General features: G+C 37.6%; 1 protein-coding gene and 1 pseudogene across 10 annotated transcripts in view; one reads left to right on the top strand and one right to left on the bottom strand.

The window, feature by feature from the left end:
* Nucleotides 1-23,947, top strand: part of MLLT10 (MLLT10 histone lysine methyltransferase DOT1L cofactor) — a 301,040-nt gene that overhangs the window by 13,766 nt on the left and 263,327 nt on the right. The gene's annotated exons all lie outside the window — the stretch shown is intronic.
* On the bottom strand, nucleotides 8,495-9,843 carry LOC126074788 (protein FAM217A-like; annotated as a pseudogene).

Here is a 23,947-nt window from a genome sequence, read left to right as displayed (position 1 = left end):
TTGATAATGTATTTTGGGCCATGTACTCTCTCAGCACATGCTTGAGTTTCCTATTTTTTTTAGGGTAACTCTTTATTAATGCCTAAAGCTGGTATCTCACTTCTGTGCAGCTTCTCTAGTCTTAGTGGGCTGGGCCATGTTTTTCTAGATTCTTGCTCAGTAGGATGGAATAGGCCCTTGCCAGCTCCTGGCCTTACGTAGGGAACACAGGTAGAACTCTTCTGTATACTTAGGTGTATACTGGTGTCATAGTCAACCCCAGCCTGTAGAGTATATAGCTGATCTGATATCTTCATTGACTGCCTCAGCTTCAACTAATGCTCATTCTTCAAGCTTTTAGGTTCTTTTTTATTTCTGCCTCGTAGAGACTTACCTTTACCTACATAATTCAAAATTGTTTTAATATTTATTTTATCTTTGATTTTTTAAGTGCATGAAGCCAGGGTGAGGTATCTCAGGTCATGCTGTTTTGTCTTTTTTTTTTTTTTTTAGTGTGAGTGTATAACTTTTTCCTTTTATTTCTGTACAAGCATTTTTTTTTGTCTGCACACTTTAAGTAGAATGCATTCAAAGTTAAAACTTTGCTAACATTTTTTTCTGTTAGTGCTGATTCATCCCGAAACCAAAATCCACTGCTATCAAGGTGATTCCAACTCATAGTGACCCTGTAGGACAGTAGAACTGCTCCATATGGTTTCCAAGGAGCTCCTGGTGGATTTGAACAGCTGACCTTTTGGCTAGTAGTCGTAGCTCTTAACTACTACAGCACCAGAGTTTCCCTGCTGATTCATAACACCAAATACTCAATTATAAATTCAGTATAGGCATTAGCATCATAAGTTCCTATAGCTTTTAAAGAGGCGGTTTTCAAAAGTTAATAGATTTGGTGCTTGCCGCTATAGACAGGCAGCAAATAGCTAGCTTCCTTTGGTACTGGCCTTGAATTCCTTTTTGTTTTAATGGGAGAAAAAGCCTAACTTAGGGCAGACATGAAGTAGGTACTTTATACTTGTTTGTGTCCTTTTCCTTTTTTCATGGAAACCCTGGTGGCGTAGTGATTTAAGTGCTGGGGCTGCTAACCAAGAGGTCAGTTTCCAGGCACTACTTGGAAGCTCTCTGGGGCAGCTGTACTCTGTCCTGTAGGGTTGCCATGAGTCGGAATCGACTCGACGGCACTGGGTGGGTATCCTTTTCTGTGGAGTCTTTGGGTGGTGCAGAATGGCTGCTAACCTAAAGGTCGGAGGTTTGCGTCTACCCAGAGGCTCCTCAAAAGAAAGTCCTGGTGATTTACTTCTGAAAAATCAGTCATTGAAAACTCTATGGAGCTCGGTTCTACCCTGACCCACGTAGGGTCACCACGGGTTGGAATTAAGGCAGTGGCAACTGTTTATCCTTTTTTAACCTGCCTATAATTTTTTATACAACTAGTAAGAGAAATGAAAATGGAGATACACTGATATATTGCCCAGCATATACCAAAAACCAAACAAAACAAAACCAGACTCTTGACATGGAGTTGATTCAGACTCATAGCGACCCTATAGGACAGAGTAGAACTGCCCCATAGAGTTTCCAAGGAGTGGCTGGGGGATTCAAATTGCCGAACTTTTGGTTAGCAGCTGAGCTTTTTTTTAAATTGTACTTAGATGAAGGTTTACAGGGAAAATTAATTTCTCATTAAACAGTTAATACACATGTTGTTTTGTGACATTGGTTGGCAACCCTACGACATGTCAACGCTCTCCCCTTCTCGATCTTGGGTTCCCCGTTACCAGCTTTCCTGTCCCCTCCTGCCTTCTCGTCCGTGCCCTTAGGCTGGTGTGCCCATTTAATCTCTTTTTGTTTTATAGGCCTGTCTAATCTTTGGCTGAAGAATAACCTTCAGTGACTTCAGTACTGAGTTAAAAGGTTGTCTGGGGGCCATACTCTCGGGGTTTCTCCAGTCTCTGTCAGACCAGTAAAACAAAACAAAACAAAACCCAAAAAACCAAGCCCGCTGCTGTCGACTTGATTACAACTCATAGTGACCCTATACAACAGAGTAGAACTGACCCCCAGGGTTTCCAAGGAGCGCCTGGTGGATTTGAACTGCCGGCCTTTTGGTTAGCAGCCGTAGCTCTTAACCACTACCCACCAGGGTTTGTCAGACCAGTAAGTCTGGTCTTCTTTTGTGAGTTAAAATTTTGTTCTGCATTTTTCTCCAGCTCTGTCTGGGACCCTCTATTGTGATCCCTGTCAGAGCAGTTGGTGGTGGTAGCCGTAGCTCTTAACCACCGCACCACCAGAGCTCCCATGTAGTGTCTGTTTATTTTATTTTTAATTTTTATGTTTATCAAAGTGATAGATGCATATAATCAAAGTCAAATAGTATCAAAACTTTATCTCTTTCACACACGCAATGTAATACTTTGCTGTATGATTCCTGAACCGTCATGCCATTCTCAGAGGCAACCACTGTCAACTCTTTTGGCTGTTCCTTTTGGTATTAAGTATTTCCAAAAGAAAAGTATAAGCGACTACTCTTGATACATCAGTTTTAGATATTACCTATTGATTTTCTTCCCCTCTTCTCATCATTTGAGTATATCCCAGGTTTTAGTAAAGTCGGAGCCCTGGTGGTGCAGTGGTTAAGAGCTTGACAGCTCATCAGAAGGACTAACTAAAAGGTCAGCAGTTTGAATCTACCAACCACTTCTTGGAAACCCTATGGGGCAGTTCTGCTCCGTCCTGTTGGCTCGCTGTGAGTTGGAATCGACTTGATGGCAATGGGTTTTGGGTTAGTAAAATCAGTAGTATTAAACAGTAATATTTACATTATTGTCGAGATTTAAATCTTGCTCATTTCTGAGCCAAAAGTATGGATTGTTTTTCTTATGTTAATTTTTGTTTTTTTCTTGGCATTAATAATTGCCTTGTATTTTTGTTTTCCTCCTGTTTTTTAACTAAGGATAAACCTTTATATACCCTATAGACACTTCCTCATAAATAATTTTCCATGTGGTAAACCTATCAGGTAGTCTGTAGATGCACTTTTCCTCACCTTCTCATTTCCTCCCCTTCTCTTCTCTTTCCCTCCCTCCCCCCCTTTTCCTCCTCTGTGTCTGCTCTCCCCTTCCCTCCTCTTTGCCTCTTCCTCCTCTCTCCCCTTTTTCCTCTCTCCTCTTCTTAATTTTCCCCTCCTCTTCCTCCTCTCTTCCCTCCCTCTCCCTCCCCTCCTCCTCTGTCTCTTCCTCCTTCCCTTTATAAACTAGGAGACCTTCCTCTAGGTTACCATCTGCCTGCCTGCATCTGGGCTGATTGCTCTTTAGGCCTGTATTATAGGCCTGAATCTTCCCTTCACCAGTGTCTTGGGAGTGTCTTCTTGCTTTTGTTGGATTCCCTGTTTTCTACTCCTCTTCTCAACTTCTTCATCTTTAATGGTGTACAGGTAGTCCTCAACTTACGATGTATTCGAGTTATGATGAAATGCACTTAGGCCAGTGTTTTTTTTTTGGTACATCTTAATACATACTACATATAATGTTGAAATATATCTGTAGGTTTCTATGTATTGTTTCAAACCTCCAAAGACAAAGATATGATTTATAAAGGTACTGATAATAAAAGGCAACAATAATGAAAACTAAAAAACAAAAAAAATGAGGTATTTGACCTGTATCAGAATCAACTTAGGACTGAGTTATCTGAATGGAACTGTGTTGTGAGTCTAGGACTACCTGTGTTTTCTTGTTTTGCTGGGCAGATCTGCCAGCAATGTTACAGAAGAAAGTGTGTGAGAAGTAGATTTTCTGAGATTTTTGCATGTTTGATAAAATTGGTGGTTTTACCTTCTTACCTGGTTGATAGTTTGGCGCATATAGAATTTGTGGTTGGAAATCATCTTCCTTCAGAATTTTAAAAATATTTCTTGACTCTCTTCCAGCTCTCGGTGTTACTGTGAAGACAGTGCAGTTCTGATTTCTAATCCATTGTATGTGATTACTCTCTCTGGAAGCTTTTAGTTTTTTTTTCTTTAAACTATTTTTGCATTCTTTTTATGATGGTATGCTCAGTCATTGTACTGGGAACACAATGGTCCTTTTGATTTGGTTACTTGTGCTTTTCAGTTAGGGAAATTTTTTTTGAATCATTTTGATAATTTTCTCAGCTTTTTCATTGTTCACTTTTTTTGTGTCATTTTTATCTGGATGTTGGGCTTCTGAACCGATGGTGTAATTTTTTTATATTTTGTGTTTAAATTACATGTTTTTCTCTTTTTGTTCTACTTTCTGAGGTATTCTACTTTCTTTTTTTAAACCTTCACTTCATTTTTAAAATTTATACTTTCACCTTCTAAGGATTCTTATGCTCTCTGCATGCTCCTTGTCTTTTATTTTCTGTTCTTGATTCTTGGATGTTATCTCCTCTCTCTCTTTTTCTTTTTTAGTGTACAGTTTAATGAAGTTTGTAAGAATGTAAACACCACCACAGTAAAGGATTAGAACATTTCCATCTTCTGATAAAGTTTCCTTATACTGCTTGTAGTCAGTTCTCTCTTTGACCCTCAGCCCTAGGTAACCACTGACCTGTTTTCTGTCACTAAGGTTTTGCCTTATATAGATAGAATGTTTAGTTATACAGTATGTAGTCCTTTGTAGATAGTTTGATTTCTTTAACTTAACATTCTTTTTAGATTCATTCAAGTCGTTGCCTGTATTAATATTCCATACCTTTTTATTGCCGATTTGTATTCCATAGTATGGATGTACCATACTTTGTCCTTTTACCAGTTGATGAATATTTAGACTATTTCCAGTTTTTGGTTATTACAAATAAAGCTACTATGAACATTTTCATTCAAGTCTTTGCATGGACGTATATTTTTATTCATTTGAGTGAATAGCTAGCTAAGAATGGAATTGTGAGTATGTATAAATTGTATGCTTAACTTTGTAAGAAGAACTGTTTGCCAAAGTGGCTGTACCGTTTTGTATTTCTACTACTAATGTATGAAATTCTAGTTGACCTACATCCACCAACACTTGCTAGGTAATGTCAGTCTTTAATTTTACCCATTCTAGTGGGTGTGTAATGGTATTTTACTATGGTATTAATTTACAACTCTCTGACAAGTAGTGATGTTGAGCATCTTTTCATGTGCTTATTGGTCATTCCTATATATTCTCTGATAAAGTGTTTCTTCAGGTGTTTTGCCCATTTTGAAAGTTGTGTTGCTTGTTTCCTTTTTATTGAATTGAAAGAGTACTTTATATATTCTGGATATGAACTCTATATCAGATAGGTGTTTTACAGATATTTTCTTTCTGTCTGTAGCTTGCCTTTTCTTTTGAGTTAGAGATGGACGGTTTACTCTCTGGCAATTTTTTCTCTTAACCTTCTGAGGATACTAATGAGAAGTTTGTTTTTGTTTGGGTTTTCTGATGTTTTCTTCTGCTTTTGGGACCCTTTTCCTGAGAGTTCCTTTTTACTGTTTTGGCCTGCCTTTCTTGTTAGAGACTTTGCTTAAATATCTGGTGACTCTTAGCCATCTATTCAAATTTAAGAGATTCTGCTAGTGAGCTGATTGGAACTGTGTGGGGGCATGGTTTCTTGACTGATTGGCTTTATAATAGGTAATCTAGTTGGACTCTTTTATTTGTGGACCCACCAGCTTCTCAGTTGTATTTAGAGAGGAAATCCTCCAGTCATTTGTTAGGGATTGACAGACCTAATCACCAGTATTTTTTGCATCAAGTGGGGGCTAGAATTTCGCTATTTAGAATGAGACTTTTATATAATTCATCTTTTTCAGTATGGAGCCCCTTCAGTTGTGCCTCATGTCCCTGAGTCTAGATTTCCTCTGGTTTACCGTCTCTAGAAAATTAACCTCTGTACTTTTTTAGGGTGGGGTAGGGATGCCTGGTAGTGTGTGGTGGTGGTTGTTGTTAGGTGCTGCAGAGTAGGCTCTGATGGGATGAAACACTGCCCAGTCCTGTGTCATCCTTACAGTTGCGGCTGTGTTTGAGCCCATTATCGCAGCCACTGTGTCAGTCCGTCTTATTGAGGGCTGTCCTCTTTTTGCTGACCTTTTACCAAACATGATGTCCTTCTCCAGGGGCTGGTCCCTTATGATAACATATCCAAAGTACATAAGACGAAGTCTCACCATCCTCCATTCTAAGGAGTATTCTGGCTGTTCTACTTCCAAGTCAGATTTATTTGTTCTTTTGGCAGAAAAAATATAAAACCAAACCAAATCCGTTGCTGTCAAGTTGATTCTAACTCATAGTGACCCTATAGGACAGAGTAGAACTGTCCCGTAGGGTTTCCAAGGAACGGCTGGTGGATTTGAACTCTCGACCTTTCGGTTAGCAGTTGAGCGTTTAACACCAACATTCTTTGCCAGCACCGTAATTCAGATGCATCAGTTCTTTGATCTTCCTTACTCATTGTCCAGCTTCCACACGCAACTTGCAATTCAATTTCACAGGAAATTGAAGATACCATGGCTTTGGTCATGTGCACCTTAGTCCTTAAGGTGACATCTTTGCTTTTTAACACTTTTAAGAAGTCTTTTGCAGCAGATTTGCCCAATGCAATACATCTTTTGATTTCTTGACTGCTGTTTCCATGAGCTTTGATTGTGGATCCAAGTAAAATGAAATTCTTGACAACTTAAGTCTTTTTCCGTTTATCGTGATGTTGCTCAATAGTTCAATTATGAGGATTTTTGTTTTCTTTATGTTGAGGTGTAATCCATACTGAAGGCTGTGGTCTTTGATATTCCTCAGTAAGTGCTTCATGTATTCTTCGCTTTCAAGAAGTAAGGTTGTGTCATCAGCATATTGAAGGTTGTTAATTAGTTTTCTTCTAGTCCTGATGCCCTGCTGTTCTTCATATAGTCCAGCTTCTCATATTATTTGCTCAGCATACAGATTCAATAAATATGGTAAAAGGATACAACCCTGAAGCACACCTTTCTTGATTTTAAACAATGCAGTATCTCCTCGTGTTTGAACAACTGACTATTGGTCTATGCACAGGTTCTGCGTGAACACAATTAAGTCTTCTGGAATTCCCATACTTCTCAATGTTACCCATAATTTGTTACGATCCACACAGTCACATGCCTTTGCATAGTCCATAAAGCACAGGTAAACATCTCTCTGGTAGTCTCTGCTGTCAGCCAAGATCTACCTGACATCAGCAATGATATCCTTTGTTCTACATCCTCTTCTAAATCTGGCTTGAGTTTCTGATACATCCTTGTCAATATAGTGCTGCAACCGTTTTTGAATTATCTTCAGTAAGATTTTACTTGCGTATGATATTGTTCAATAATTTCTGCATTCTGTAGGATCACTTTTCTTTGGAATGTGCACAAATATGAATCTTTTCAGTCTTTCAGATTTCTTGGCATAGATAAGTGAGTGCTTCCAGTGTTGCATCCATTTGTTGAAGCATCTCAGTTGGTATTCCATCAACTCCTGGAGCCTTGTTTTTGTCCAGTGCCTTCAGTGCAGCTTGGGCTTCTTTCAGTACTATTGGTTCTTAATTATATGCTACGTCCTGAAATGGTTGAATGTCAACCAATTCTTTCTGGTACAGTGACTAAAGATGTATTCCTTCCATCTTCTTTTGATGCTTTCTGCATTGCTTAATGTTTACCCATAGAATCCTTCAATACTGCAACTTGAGGCACAGTTAAGTGTTCTGGAATTCTCATTCTTTGCAGTGTTAGTGGAGCAGGAGAATTGGTGGGGAGGAGTCTGATGGCTTCTCACATTTTGTCGAGTTCCTCCTGCTTTCAGCCTCACTTGAACCCACCTCTTCCAAATAATATATGCCTATGCCTCCCCCCCCGACCCCTGCACATATACATTAGTTATAGTTCCTCCAGTTTCCAGTTTGTGGTGCTACATAGTAAAAGATGCATTGCTTTTGTGCTTGTCTTACTGCAGAAGCATTCAAACATTCTCTGGTCTGTTAAGCCCTTTACAGCTTTTCTGTCTCCTTTGTAGCTTCCAAAATTTTATAGTTGTTGTCTTCCTTTATGTTCTTTTTTTTAAGTCAGTTATACTGTTTATTGATGATGGAACTATACCTCAGAAACAATCATAACAAAAGAACAAATGTTTTGAATAGAATGGTTTAGTTTTCTAAGTGAAACATTTGTTTGAAACATAACATACAAAAGATTGTCTAGTATGTCTTTACAGAAGCCATTGGAGTTATATATAATGACATCTCAGCAGTAATTTTCACAAGTTCCATTCCATATCATATCAAGCCGTTGTTTTCTTTTTTTTAAATTTAATACTTGTGATCCAGAAAAGTGAACCATATTTTAGTTGGACTTCTTGGAATAGGTTTGCTCACATGGAGATATATGGGAAAAAAGTTGTTTCTGGTCAATGGGTGAGCACTTATCCTTAGATATAAATGAAGGTGATAAATAGTAATATGTTTTTGGGTGAAGTTTCTTTTTTTGCCCTTGGTGGGCTAATTTCTTGCCTCAGATTCTTTGAAAAGACAAAAGTGTAGGTGAAACTGTTATGGTAGACCTTGTTGGCAGACATCTTATCAGACTGTGTTAAGCAGTGATTGAGTTGTTTGGGTGGTACTAGGCTTGTTTGACAGTTCTTGGCATGGATTTAAAATGGAGCTTTTGGTATTCCTGAAGTCATCATAAGTTGCAATTAGTTGTTTTGTGGTGGGTGAACTTTAATTTTGAGATGTTGGTCTAGAGTTCCATTTATATTTGCTAACATTGGTCCAATTTCATTTTGAAGCATTTTGTTCAAGCTCGCATGAACCAGAATTATTTTTTTTTCTTGACTTTTATCTACCCATGATGCCTGGGGACTCAATCAAAGTTTTGGCTGTCTGTCTTTGGGTGTAACTTTGGAGAAGAGGATCAGTTTGTTCAGTAACTGCTGAAGTATATAAATTAATTTACGATCTTGTTCTCTCTGTTTGTGTAGTCACATGTTGTATTCTTTGGATTTTCAGTAAAGGAGTTATCAAGTGTTCAGTAGAGTTTTCTGGTAGCTCCACTGTTGCTTTCTAATTTTTTACATTTTGAGATAGCTAATTTATGTAAGCCAAGAGTATTGAAGGGTGGAGGGAGAAAATCAGGATATGGAAATACTTCACTTGGTTTCTCTTTGAGATTCTTCAAAGTTTTCTCTTGTTTCCGGCTTTAAGTTCAAGACCACCATGTTTTTAAAATAACTGAGCAAAGTATCATTTGCTTTTTTGTTTTCTGGTAAATCACTTTGGTCTGTTAAATTTTCTTTCACCTTTGTGTTTCCATATTCCAAATTCAATTTGGCGCAGGTAAAGTTTGACTACTGTTGTTTCCTATAGCTGAACATAAATTAATTTCTATCCTTAAAAAGTCTCCGTCAGCATAGTGTCAGCAGAGACCTTAATGGCACGTGTTGTTGCAGTCCAGTGTAAGAACCAACTTTCTTATCAGTTGCAGCACTTGCTAGTGAGTGACTCAGAGTGAAGAGCTTTATGAGATTGTTGATTAACTAAAGCTACTTTTCATTGAAGATATTTTGAAATACCTGTTCTCCACGGTACTTCCTTCATTAACCATATAACCATAACTGAACTGTACCTTGTTTACTATTCTGTATTCTTTTGTGAGTATGCCCTGACAAATTAAGTTAAAGCCTCATTTGCTGTACTGGAATTTCCAAATGCTTCACTTGCTGCACTGTCCCTTCCAGGTCGGAGGTTTTTATTTTTAGGAACAGGTACATCTGAATTCAAATTTCAGTTAGATAAGTTCTTCTGAGAGATGTTTGGTATATGTAGGTTGGTGCCACAGTTCCCGCCATTTCTTCTACCCATTTTGTTGTAGCTGCTGCTCTGTTTCCTTAAAATCGCTGAGAGGAAGCACACCCACGTGTCCTCTCCTCCATCCTCTCTGAGGGTGCTGTCTTCTAGGCCTGGGCCCCTCAGCAAGCAGGGTGAACAGTTTGAGGGTTGCTGCCTCTGACTTGGCCTTCCTGAAGCAGGAGGAGAAGGGGAGCAGCAGGCAGCGGCCAGCCAAGTGCGCATGCCTCTTGGCTGTGGTGCTGGCTGGAGGAGGGCCAGGCCCAGAGCTCACACTGGGCCCAGTCAGGTCATTCTGCGGTGGGCAGGTGCTGCATGACTCCCTTTATGGTTTTTTTTTTTTTTTTGTATCTGTGGCTGAATCTCCCCTTTACATTCTTTTTGTATTTGAGGTTTTATGCCATTTTGTCTACCTACTGTTTAGTGGAGTTTCAGGAAGAAGAGGTAGAGACATGTGGTTCATCCCTTTTAGTTTTAAAGGGAAATAGTTAACTACCTGGAAACCCTGGTGGCGTAGTGGTTAAATGCTACGGCTGCTAACCAAGAGGTCGGCAGTTCGAATCCGCCAGGTGCTCCTTGGAAACTCTATTGGGCAGTTCTACTCTGTCCTGTAGGGTCGCTATGAGTCAGAATTGACTTGACGGCAGTGGGTTTTTTTTTTTTTTTTTGGTGTAGTTAACTACCTGTGCTCTTGATGTGGTTTTTTCCCATTTTTGCCCGAAGCTTGTTTTATCAGTTACCGGTAATCTCCTATCTTCCGTCTGTCCTTTTTACTTGATTTTTCCCACTCAGCTCACAAAAAATTTTTGAATCTTCCCATAGACTATACTTTTCCTTTCTGTGTTTTCATCTTTTTTCCTTTTTCTTTTTACTAACAAACTTCTTGGAAGAATAAAACCAGAGTTGATATTTCTGCTTCTTCAACTACCTATTGTAGTTTAGCCTCTTAGTTGTCCTTAATAATTGGGTTATAACTTAGTTGCTGGTATAAGCAATAGCCGTATGAAATCTGCATTTGCTATAAAACCGTCGTCATGGATAGTGTCCTTTTTGTCTTTCAGCTACACTTACACAGAGATCCATGAATGAGAAATACTTCTAATAATTTAGCATCAGGAAACTTTTCTCCCTTGAGGATCTGTTATAAATCCTTCTTTTTGATAGATCTGTGAAACACATTCCATTTTTCTTTTTGTCCTGGCTACCAGGAATTCCAGAACCAGATCTGGTCCTTAGTTACATCAACTATCTTAATCTCGTTACTTGTATATTTGTTTCTTCCTCCTCATTTGGGGTTTAGGACTTCACCTCATATCTCTGTTTCTCTGCGTGTTGATTTCATTCTCTCATACTACGGACTGTCTGCTTCAAGAGACTGGAACCATGACTGCTGGCTTTCATCTTCCCAGCCCCTTCTACCAGAAGAAGGGGCTTTCTTGAAGAATCCTGGGGAAGGACTCTGATTGGCCTGTCTTGGATTATGTGCCTATACCTGTGACTGGAGAATGGGGAGGGTACTGTGAATGGCAGCCCTCACTAGAACTGCACAGTTGGAGTCAGGGGTAAGAGCAGCTTCCCTAATGTCAGAGGGGGTGGCTGCTGTTTGCAGAAGGAGTAGGCTTATGAAGCAGACAAAAATAGATGTCTGCCATACTGGCTTTTAATGTTCATTTTTCAATTTTTTATTGTTATAATACCCAACCAAACCCGATGCCATCAAGTCGATTCCGACTCATAGCGACCCTATAGGACAGAGTAGGCCCTATAGGACAGAGTAGAACCCTATAGGACATAGCGGTCCTATAGGACAGACCCCACAGTTTCCAAGGAGTACCTGGTGGATTCAAACTGCCAGCCTTTTGGTTAGCAGCTGTAGCACTTAACAGCTACACCATCAGGGTTTCCACTGGTGTAATAAAGACCCTTTATCGTAGGCCGTCTCAGAACCTTTCCTGGCAAACTTTTAGGTATAGATAAATACATAAAATATAAGGCTCCTATTCATTTACCCTTGAAACCATTACATTTGTCTCTTGAATCTACAGCCTATGATTTTGCTGTTAACTTCAAATTGCCAAACCCCAAATTTTCTACAGTTTTCATTCTACTTGACCCACTTTCAGCATTTAAAACCGATTGCTCCATCTTTCTTACAATTCTTTCTTCTCATGATTTCTTAGACGCTTTCTTCTATCTCTTTCAACATTGCCTTTTTGGCATTTCTTTCTTACTCTTTTAAAATTTAAATTACACGATTGCTTTTCTAGCCTGTTTAGCTGATTACCTCACCCACCTTAGGTGAACTTTTGTGTGCTTTGGATACCTCTGGGCATTGATATCAGCTGAAGAATTTTTTCAGCTTTTAGATCCATAGCTGGTTTTTGGTTTTGCCTTCTGTATATTTCTACTTAGGTATCCTAGGCATCTTTTTTTAATTTTTTTAAATTTTTATAGTCGCTGTCCTAATCTAAGCCCCATTATTGCTGCAGCTAAAGTTATTTAAGTTTTATAAGGTGATATATTGACATGGTTAAAAAAAATATAAAAAGATGTACAGTGAAAATTCTCTCTCCTGACCTGTCTCTCAGTTACCCAGTTTTGCCTCCCAACTCCTCATTGTTATTAGTTTTTCATACATTTTTCTATAAGCTATGTATGTACCTGCTTACATAGACTTTTGTTTTTCTTCCCTTTCTACAAAAGGTAGCATATTATACATACTTCTAATGAATTTCTCTCTTGCCATCTTTTTACTACTTTCCTTTTCAGTACAGCTCTCCTCTGTTTCAAGATTGTCTCCTACAAACAAATGTGATCTTTTCATTTGTTTCCCAGTTTCCTATAGTGTTTCTCAACCTTTGCTGCAGAGAAAAAATTTTTTCTCGACTACAGTATTTTCACTAGAAGTATTGTTTTTCAAACTTAAACATTTAGTTTCTGTACCAGCTATGGCTGGGTTAAAAAAAAAAAAAGTACATACAACAATAAAAACTAGCTCTATAGCTATACAGTAGGTTCCAAAATTTATGGTGATATTGCCCTAGAACCAAATTGCAACTGCCCTATGAGGATGTGGAGCAACAGAAATGCTTAATTCATTGCTGGTGGGAGTGCAAATTGGTACAGACACTTTGGAAAATAGTCTGGCAGTTTCTTGCAAAGCAAAATACAAAAACCAAAAACCAAACCCATTGCTGTCGAGTTGATTCCAACTCATAGCGACTCTGTAGGACAGAGTAGAACTGCCCCATAGAGTTTCCAAGAGGCGCCTGGTGGATTCGAACTGCTGACCTTTTGGTTAGCAGCTGTAGCTCTTAACCACTGTGCCACCAGGGCTTCCAAGCAAAATATAGGCTACCGTTTTGATCTAGCCATCACACTCCTAGGTATTTACCCAAGTGAGATAAAAACATATGTTCACATAAAAACCTGTACACGAATATTCATAGCATCTTTATTCATAATTGCCCCAAATTGGAAGCAACCAAGATGTCCCTGAATAGATGAATGAGTAAACAAACTGTGGTACAGTCATACAATAGAGTATTACTAAGTGATAGAAAGGAATGAACTGTCAGCCCACAAAAAGACATGAAGAAACCTTAAATAGATACTGCTAAGTGAAAAAAGGCAATGTGAAAATGCTACATACCATATGATTGAAACCGTATGAAATTCTGGAAAAGGCAGAGTTACAGAGACAGTGAAAAAAGATCAGTGGTTTGCCAGGGATCAGGGGGAGGGAGAAGGAACGATGGTGGAGTACAGAGCATTTTTAGGGCATTGACACTATTCTGTGTGATACTGTAATGGTGAACACACGACATTAAGCATCTGTCAAAACACATAGACCTGTACAATACAAGGAGTGAACCCTAATGTGAACTGCGGACTTCGTTGTTGTTAATTGCCGTTGAGTTGCTTCTGAGTTACAGTGATCCCATGTGTGCAGAGTGGAACTGCTCCATAGGGTTTTTAAGGCTGTGACCCTTCAGAAGTAGATCACCAGGCTTGTTGGAGGCAGCTCTGAGTGTGTTCAAACTGCAAACGTTTACAACTAGTAGTCAGGCACTTAATCATTTGAGCCACTATGGACTTTAGTAAAAAGTAACGCGTCAATATTGGTTCATCAGTTGTAACAAATGGCCCATAGGAATCCAAGATGTTAATAGAAACAATATGTAGAGGGAAGGGATAAATGGAAACTGTCTACTTTCTGTACATTTTCTCTCTAAACCTAAAATTGCTAAAAAAAAAAAAAAAAGTCTGTTAAAAAAATTACAATTGTTCTATCACCATGTAAATTCTTTTTCCATCTATCTTATCACTACTTTCCTATTCTCACTTTCCCCAGTTCATATTTCACATAGCTACTAGTAGACAAACAAGCCTGAGAGATTACTTTCTCCATGTTATTTTCAAAAATCACCAGTGGTTTTTCTGTTCTCTAAGCCAAGTCCCAAAGTCTCAGGTTAAAATTTATTGTCTCCTATCTTAAAGTTTGTTGTGATTTCAATAGTAGTACATACATGCTCATTTTTGAAAATTGGGGGAAAGAAAGATAAGTAGAAAGGAAAAAAAATTTTTTTTCATAATCTCATCCAGTGATATCCAGGCAGTATAATTTAGTGTTAAGGTCATGGGTTTTAGAGTCAGATGAACTACCATAGATACATTATTGGGCAAGTTTCTTCTAAGCCTCAGTTTCCTCACTTAAAAAATGGCACGGAGCTCTTATTTTCCTAGGTACTGTCAGGTGCTTTACATGGAGGATTGTATTATTTTATCCTCTAACAATGAGATGATAATTATTTTCATTGTTGAGAATATACACAGTGGAACAATTTCTACACGTACAGTTAAGTGACATTCATTACATTCTTTGAGTTGTACAACCATTCTCACCTTTTCTGATTTGTTCCTCCCCATTAACATAAATTCACTGCCCTGTAAGTTTCCTATGTAATCTTGTGAGTTGCTGTTGTCAATTTGATCGCATATAGCTAGATCTTAAAAGAGCACAATGCTCAAGACAGACATTCTTTACTGAACTATTGTTTGGTTTTAAGAAGTCTTCAAGGGGTATTTCTGGTTTAAGGTTTAAAAATTAGGCCAGGGCAATACTTTCAGGAGTTTGTTCAGCCTCCATGGCTCCAGAAAGTCTGGAGTCCATGAGATTTGAAATTCTGTTCTGTATTTTCTCCCCTTTGACCATGATTATTCTGTAGCATCTTTGATTAAAATGCTTGTAGTGGTAGCCAGGTACCATCCAATTCTTCTGCTCTCATGGCAAAGAGAGTGTTGTTCACAGAGGCAATTAGCCATATATTCCATTTCCTCCTCCTATTCCTGATTCTCCTTCCTCTTTTGCTCCAGGTGAATAGAGACCATTTGTTGTACTTTGAATGGTAGCTTGTAAGCTTTTAAGACCCAGGCACTCTGCAAAGAACTAGGAGGTAGAGCAGAAGCACTAATTAACTGGGATGTCCTATGAAACCATGACTCTAAACCTCCAAATCAGGTACTTTTTTAACGATGAAGAAATTTGAGACATAGGTTTAGTCATTTAATTTGTACAGCATCACATTATTAGCACGTGGGCAAGCCAGGTTTTGAACTCTGGTATTCTGGAGTTGGTTCTGTTAAGTGCTATACTGTACTTCAGATTATAGTTAAGCAGATAACTTAAAGTGTTATCACATGTGTATATGTGAGTATCTTCATCTTGGTGTTATTTTAGAATAGGAGAGAATTGAAATAGCATAAATATGGTGAGGTTAGGAACCATATCATCAGTTATAAGAATACTGTTCCTCCATGGTTGACTCTTCGCTGAAGTTTATTAATTTCTGCCATTGTACGTATATGTTTTAACCCCCTCGTTCCTGATTTATTCCCTTTGCCCTAAAAGTTAGGATGATGAAATTTACATGAGCTGCTTTTTTTGTTTATGAAAGTTTTTTTTATCTATTTATACTTTCAGAAGTTATTTAATCATTTCTTTGGCAACAGATCATTAATACTTACGAACGTTTGACTGCTTTTAGTCACTGTTATTTCAGGAAATGTTGGGTTTTCTCCATGGGTTGCCATGAATCAGAGTTGCTTCAACAGCACCTGGATAACTGGATGAGTTTTCTCACATAAACACATTTCATCTCTGGTTCTCTTTGATCTGTGTATAACGTATATCAAAGTATGTTTCTTTTGTCATTTGTACAAATAGCCATATATCATAAGCTATAAAAGGATTTATATTTTGCTATTATTCAAAGACTAACTTTTATCTTTATTTTTTTTTATTGTGCTTTAGGTGAAGGTTTGCAGAGCAAATAAGTTTCTCATTAAAGAATTAATACACTTAGTGTTTTGTGACATTGGTTGTCATCCTCATGGTAGTCGACACTCTCCCCTTCTCTACCTTGGATTCCCCATTTCCATTTGTCCAGCTTTCCTGTCCCCTCCTGCCTTCTCATCCTTGGCCCTGGGCTGGTGTATGCATTTAGTCTCATAAACATGGTTGAGCTACATGTGTTCTTGTTTGTTTTATGGGCATGTCTAATCTTTAGCTGAGGGGGAATCCTCAGGAGTGACTTCAGTGCTGAGTTAAAAGAGTACCCCGGGGGCCATACTCTTGGGGTTTCTCCAGCCTTTGTCATACCAGTAAGTCTGGTCTTTTTTTGTGGCATTCAATTTTGTTCTACATTTTTCTGCAGCTCTGTCTGGGACCCTCTATTGTGATAGCTCTCAGAGCAGTCAGTGGTGCTCTGCTAGTTGTGCTGAACTCAGTCTGGTGGAGACTGTGGTAGTTGTGGTCCATTAGTCCTTTGGACTAATCTTTCCCTTGTGTTTTTGGTTTTCTTCATTCTCCCTTGCCCCAGATGGTGTGGGACCAGTGGATATCTTAGATGGCTGCTTACAAGCTTTTAAGATACCAGACACTACTCATCACAGTAGGATGTAGAACATTTTCTTTATGAACTGTAAAGTTTATTGAGTTAGGTGTTTTCTGAGACCATGGTCCCCAGCCCTCAGCCTAGTAATGTGGTCTCTCAGGAGTTTTGATGTGTCTGTGAAGCTTCTATGAGTGACTTTGCCTTGGTCCAGTTGTGCTGACTTCCCCAGTATTGTGTACGGTCTTACTCTTCACCAAAGTTACCACTTATCTATTGTCTTGTGTTTTTCCTTCCCCACCCCTCCCCTCCTTTGTAATCATCAAAGTTGGTTTCTGTGTGTAAACCTTTTCATGATAACTTTTATTTTTAGACTAACCCTATGGCTTTTAATTTACACATATTTGTATGTGTATATGAGTAGGTTTTTCTTAATTTATTTTTAATCATGAGATATAGAATTTAAACAAAGGGTATATACACTGTATACGGACATGAAAACAAAGTAATAATAAGAATATCCACATGTCTACCAACCAAGCTGAAGAAATAGAGCATTACCCATAGCTTTGAATCCCACATGTGCCTCTCTGATTGCATACCCCTCTTGCCCTGAAGCCTGAAGTAAGCACTACCTTGAATTATGTATTAATCATACTTGTTTCTCTTCAGTGTAAAACATTGTATTATTTAGTCATGGCTGTTTCCAGCTTTACGTAAATAAAATAAATAGTACTGTATTGATTTTATTTTTTGTTTCACAATATGTTTTTGAGATTTATTTATTTGATGCATGTGGCTATGGTTTATTCATTTTTATTATATATTTTAGCATGTAAATTATACCAGAGTTTGTTTATCCATTCTGCTCTTTGTGGACATTTAGGTTTCTGCCACTGTTTTGTAATTATGAACAGCTATTGCTGTTAATATTCTTGTCCCTATGCAGGAAGTTCTCTAGGTCACTACTCTTCAAATTGTTGGGCATGCACCAAAAAGGATCACACAATCAATTTAATCAGGAGAGGCCAGCATTAAAAAATGAAATAGGACTGAAAAAATTTCAGAGTGCGTTTTTAGTATCCTGTATGTGTGAACTGAGTTGCAGTATAAAACATATTTCTTATTTTGGCTCATGGTCAAAAAAATTTGACAAACACTGCTCTAGGATATATACTTAGAAGTGGAGTTGCTGGTTTGTTGGGAATGCCAGTCCATTTTTAAAAGTAGTTATTTCACTTTACTCTCCTACCAATATTATATGAATAGTCTCTTTGTACTACATCTTTACTCACTGTTTAATCTTGTCAGTCTTTTCAATTTTCTGGTCGAAAATTCTGGTAGGTATGTGGTGATACATCATTGTAGTTTTACTTGCAATTCCTGCTTATTAATGATGCTGAGCACCTTTCTTAGGCCGTTTGAGTTATTTTACTTGGGACTTGAAGATGCCTTCTCCCTGTAAGTGGTTTGTCTTTTCATTTCTTATAATGCTGTCTTTTGATGAAGAGAAGTTCTTAATGTCAATTTAGTCAAAATTTTCAGTTTTTTTCTTTTGTGGTTAGTGTTTTTTGTGACTTACTTACGACATATTTTTCTAGCCTGAGGTCATAAAATTATTTTTCTCTATCATATTAGAAGAGGATTTATTGTTTTGCCTTTTAGATCTATAATCTACCTGTATTTGGAGGAGAAAATTTGATTTTTTTTTTAATAAATAGTATATCCATTTTTTCTAACAACATCCTGACCTACTGTTCTACATTGCCACAGTGTCATAAATCAGCTGTTCGTGTACGTTTGGATCTGTTTTTAGAGTTTCTGTTCTGCTGTTTTGATGCATTTGTCTTCATGCCAGTACCACAGTTTTAAAATTACTATAGCCATTTAATAAGTCTGGAAATCAGATATCAGATAGGTACCATCTTGTCTTTTTCTTTTTTAATTCTTATTGTACTTTAAGTGAAAGTTTACAAATCAAGTCAGTCTCTCATACAAAAATGTATATACACCTTGCTATATACTCCTAGTTGCTCTCCCTCTAATGAGACAGCCCACTCCTTCTCTCCACTCTCTCTTTTCGTGTCCAATCTGCCAGCTTCTGACCCCCTCTGCCTTCTCATCTCCCTTCCAGATAGGAGATGCCAACATAGTCTCAAGTGTCTACTTGATCCAAGAAGCTCATTCTTCACCAGCATCTTTTTCTATCCCATTGTCCAGTCCAATCCCTGTCTGAAGAATTGGCTTTGGGAATGGTTCCTATCCTGGGCCAACAGAAGGTCTGGGGACCATGGCCTCCGGGGTCCTTCTAGTCTCAGACCATTAAGTCTGGTCTTTTTACAAGAATTTGGGGTCTGCATTACACTGCTCTCTTGCTCTCTTGGGGAGTTCTCTCTTGTGTTCCCTGTCAGGGCAATCATCCATTGTAGCCTCCGCACTCTAATAACCATCAAAAAATATTTTCTTCTCTTTTTAAAGTATTTTTCGAGTTCTTATACTAATGGTCTTATACAATATTTGTCCTTTTGCAACTGACTAATTTTGCTCAGCATAATGCTTCCAGATTCCTCCATGTTATAAAATGTCTCACGGATTCATCAGTTTTTATTGATGCGTGCGTAGTATTCCATTGTATGAATATACCATAATTTATTTATCCATTCATCCACTGATGGGCACCTTGGTTGCTTCTTTTTGCTGTTGTAAACAGTGCTGCGGTGAACATGGGTATATATATATCTGTTCGTGTAAAGGCTCTTATTTCTCTAGGATATATTCCAAGGAGTGGGATTGCTGGATCATGGTAGTTCTAGTTCTTTAGAAGTGCCAAATCGATTTCCAAAGTGGTTGTACCATTTTATATTCCCACCAGCAGTGTATAAAGTGTTTCAGTTTCTCCACAACTCTCCAACATTTATTATTTTGTGTTTTTTGGATTAATGCCAGCCTTGTTGGCATGAGATAAAATCTCATTGTAGTTTTGATTTGAATTTCTTTAATGGCTGGCTAATGATCCTGAGCATTTCCTCATGTATCTGTTAGCTACCTGAATGTCTTCTTTAGTGAAGTACCTGTTCATATCCTTTGCCCATTTTTTAATTGGGTTATTTGTCTTTTTGTACTTGAGGTTTTTACGGTATCATGCAGATTTTAGATCAGATGCTGATCGGATATGTCACAGCTAAAAACTTTTTCCCAATCTGTAGGTAAACTTTTTATTTTTACTCTTTTGGTGAAGTCTTTGGATGAGCATAGATGTTTGATTTTTAGGAGCTCCCAGTTTTCTAGTTTTTCTGTATCGTTAGTAATGTTTTGTATACTGTTTATGCCATGTATTAGGGCTCCTAACATTGTCCGTATTTTTTCTTCCATGATCTTTATCATTTTAGATTTTATATTTAGGTCTTTGATCCATTTTGAGTTTGTTTTTGTGTGTGGTGTGAGGTATGGGTCTTGTTTCATTTTTTTGCAGATGAAATTCCAGTTATGCCAGCACTATTTATTAAAAAGACTGTCTTTTCCCCATTTAACTGACTTTGGGCCTTTGTCAAATATCAGCTGCTCATATGTGGATGATTTTATGTCAGGATTCTAAACTCTGTTCCGTTGGTCTATGTATCTGTTGTTGTACCAGTACCAGGCTGTTTTGACTACTGTGGCGGTGTAATAGGTTCTAAAATCAGGTAGAGTGAGGCCTCCCACTATGTGCTTCCTTTTCAGTAATGCTTTACTTACCGGAGACCTCTTTCCCTTTCATGTGAAGTTGGTGATTTGTTTCTCCATCTCATTAAAAAAAGGTCATTGGAGTTTGGATCGGAATTGCATTGTATCTATAGATGGCTTTTGGTAGAATAGACATTTTTACAATGTTGAGTCTTCCTATCCATGAGCAAGGTATGTTCGTCCACTTACCTCGGTCTCTTTTCGGTTTCTTGCAGTAGTGTTGTGTAGCTTTCTTTGTATAGGTCTTTTATGTCTCTGGTAAGATTTAATCCTAAGTATTTGATCTCCTTGGGGACTACTGTAAATGGCATTGATTTGGTGATTTCCTCTTCGATGTTCTTTTTGTTGGTGTGAAAGAATCCGACTAATTTCTGTATGTTTATCTTGTATCCTGATACTCTGCTGAACTCTTCTATTAGTTTCAGTAGTTTTCTTGAGGGTTTTCTGTGTATAAGATCGTGTCATCTGCAAATAGAGATACTTTGACTTCTTCCTTGCCTATCTGGATGCCCTTTATTTCCTTATCTAGCCTAATTACTCTGGTTAGGACCTCCAGCACAATGTTGAATAAGAGTGATGATAAAGGGCATCCTTCTCTGCTTCCTGATTTCATGGGGAATGCTTTCAGACTCTCTCCATTTGGGATGATGTTGGCTGTTGGCTTTGTGTAAATGCCCTTTATTATGTTGAGGAATTTTCCTTCTATTCCTATTTTGCTGAGAGTTTTTTTTTATCATGAATAGGTGTTGAACTTTGTCAAATGCCTTTTCTGCATCAATTGATAAAATCATGTGATTCTTTTGTTTTATTTATATGATGGATTACATTAATTGATTTTCTCATGTTGAACCATCCCTGCATACCTGGTAGGATTCCCACTTGGTCATGGTGAATTGTTTTTTTGATATGTTGTTGAATTCTATTGGCTGGAATTTTGCTGAGGATTTTTGCATCTAAGTTCATGAGAGATACAGGTCTGTAAGTTTTTTTTATTTATTTTTTTTGTGGTGTCCTTACCTGGTTTTGGTATCAGGGATATGCTGGCTTTATAGAATAAGTTTGGGAGTATTCCTTTCTTTTCTATGCTCTGAAATACCTTTAGTAGTAGTGGTGTTAACTCGTCTCTGAAAGTTTAGTAGAACTCTGCAATGAAGCTGCCTGGGCCAGGGCTTTTTTGGTTGGGAGTTTTTTGATTACCTTTTCGATGTCTTCTTTTGTTATGGGTTTATTAGTTGTTCTACCTCTCTGTTAGTTTAGGTAGGTAGTGTGTTTCTAGGAATTCATCCATTTCTTCTAGGTTTACAAATTTGTTAGAGTACAATTTTTCGTAGTAATCTGATAAGACTTTTAATTTCAGTTGAGTCTGTTGTAACATCGCCCATCTCATTTCTTATTTGGGATATTTGCTTCTTCTCCAGTTTTTCTTTTGTCAGTTTGGCCAGTGGATTATCAATGTTGTTAATTTTTCCAAGGAACCAGCTTTTAGTCTTGTTAACTTTTTCAGTTGTTTTTCTGTTTTCTATTTCATTGAATTCTGCTCTAATTTTTATTATTTGCCTTCTTCTGGTACCTGAGGGTTTCTTCTGTTGATCTCTTCCTGTTTGTCCAGGTTGTAGGGATGATGCTTTGATTTTGGCCCTTTCTTCTTTTTTTATGTGTGCATTTATTGATATAAACTGATCTCTGAGCACTGCTTTCGTTGTGTCCGAAAGGTTCTGATAGGAAGTGTTTTCATTCTCATTGGATTCTATGAATTTGTTTATTCCATCCTTGATGTCTTCTAACCCAGTCTTTTTTGAGCAGGTTATTAGTCACTGTTTGATTTCTTTTCCCTGCTTTTTCTGTGATTGATTTCTACTTTTATGGTCTTAAGTGGTCAGAGAAGATGTTTTGTAATATTTCAGTGTTTTGGATTCTGCTAAGGCTTGCTTTATGACCTAATACATGGTCTATTCTGGAGAATGTTCCATGTGCAGTAGAAAAGAAAGTATACTTGACTGCTGTTGGGTGGAGTGTTCTCTATATGTCTGTGGGGTCAGGTTGGTTGATTGTAGCATTTAGATGTTCCGTGTCTTTATTGAGCTTCTTTATGGATGTTCTGTCCTTTACCGAAAGTGGTGTGTTGAAGTCTCATAGTATAATTGTGGAGCTGTCTATCTTACTTTTCATCGCCGTTAGAGTTTGTTTTATGTATCTTGCAGCCCTGTCATTGAGTGGGTAAATATTTAGTATATCTTCCTGGTATATCGTCCCTTTAATCGTTATATAGTGTCCTTCCTTATCTTTTGTGGTGGATTTAACTTTAAAGTCTATTTTGTCAGCAATTAATATTGCCACTCCTGCTCTTTTTTGATTGTCGTTTGCTTGATATATTTTTTTTTCCATCCTTTGAGTTTTAGTTTGCTTGTGTCTCTAAGTCTAAGGTGGGCCTCTTGAAGGCAGCATATAGACGGATCGTGTTTTTTTAATCCATTCTGCCACTCTCTGTCTCTTTATTGGTGCATTTAGTCCCTGTACATTCAGCGTAATTGTGGATAGGTATGAGTTTTTATGAGTTTAGTGCTGTCATTTTGACGGCTTTTTTTTGTGTGTGTGTTATTGACAGTTTCTTTTTCCTACTTAATTTTTTGTGCTGAGTAGTTTATATGTTGTCTTTTCCTCTTATTCGTTGTTGTTTATTTTGTTTCTCCTGAGTCTCTATTTTTTTTTTTTGTATTTTATTTTGATGAGTAGGACTGTTAGTCTCCCTTGTGTTTACCTTAATATTTACCCCTATTTTTCTAAGTTTAAACCTAACTTTTATTTCTTAATATCGCCTTGTCTTTCTCTCCATATGAAAGATCTATGACTACATTTCTTAAAAAAAAAAAAAAAAAATTTTTTTTTTTTTTAGTCCCTCTTTATTGTTTTAATGTTGTCTTCTTTTATATAACAACATTGCTGTTTCCCTGTTTTGGGCTTTTTTTAAATCTTGATTTATTTTTGTGATTTCCGTAGCTGGGTTGATAGCTGATTGTTCTGTCCAGTGTTCTAGTCTTGGGTTGATATCTTATGTTACTGATTTTCTAACTGACGAACTCCCTTTAGTATTTCTTTTAGTTTTTTTTTTTTTTAAGTATCTTGCCTGTTCTTGGCTCTTTGCATGTGATATACATTTACAGTCATTTTGTTCCATAGGAAGTCCTGTTACTGTTGTGTTTGGCTGTGTATTGATTCTGTAAATCAGTTTGGGAAAAATTGGCATGTTTACAGGTTTGATTCTTCAGATCCATAAATAAGGTAATCTCTCTATTTATGTGTGCTTTAATTTCTCTCATTTTTTCCTAAATTTTATTTATTTTGTTGTTGTTATTGAGATATACACAGCAAAACATACACCAATTCAACAGTTGTACATTTACAATTTAGTAACATTGATTACATTCTTCAAATTGTGCAACCATTCTCACCCTCCTTTTCTGAGTTGTTCCTCGGCCATTAACATAAACTTACTCCCTTCTAAG

The sequence above is a fragment of the Elephas maximus genome, chromosome 4, assembly GCF_024166365.1.
Source record: "Elephas maximus indicus isolate mEleMax1 chromosome 4, mEleMax1 primary haplotype, whole genome shotgun sequence".
Taxonomy (NCBI): domain Eukaryota; kingdom Metazoa; phylum Chordata; class Mammalia; order Proboscidea; family Elephantidae; genus Elephas; species Elephas maximus.
Note: the sequence above shows the minus strand (reverse complement) of the source record. Positions and strands in the feature narration are given on the sequence as shown.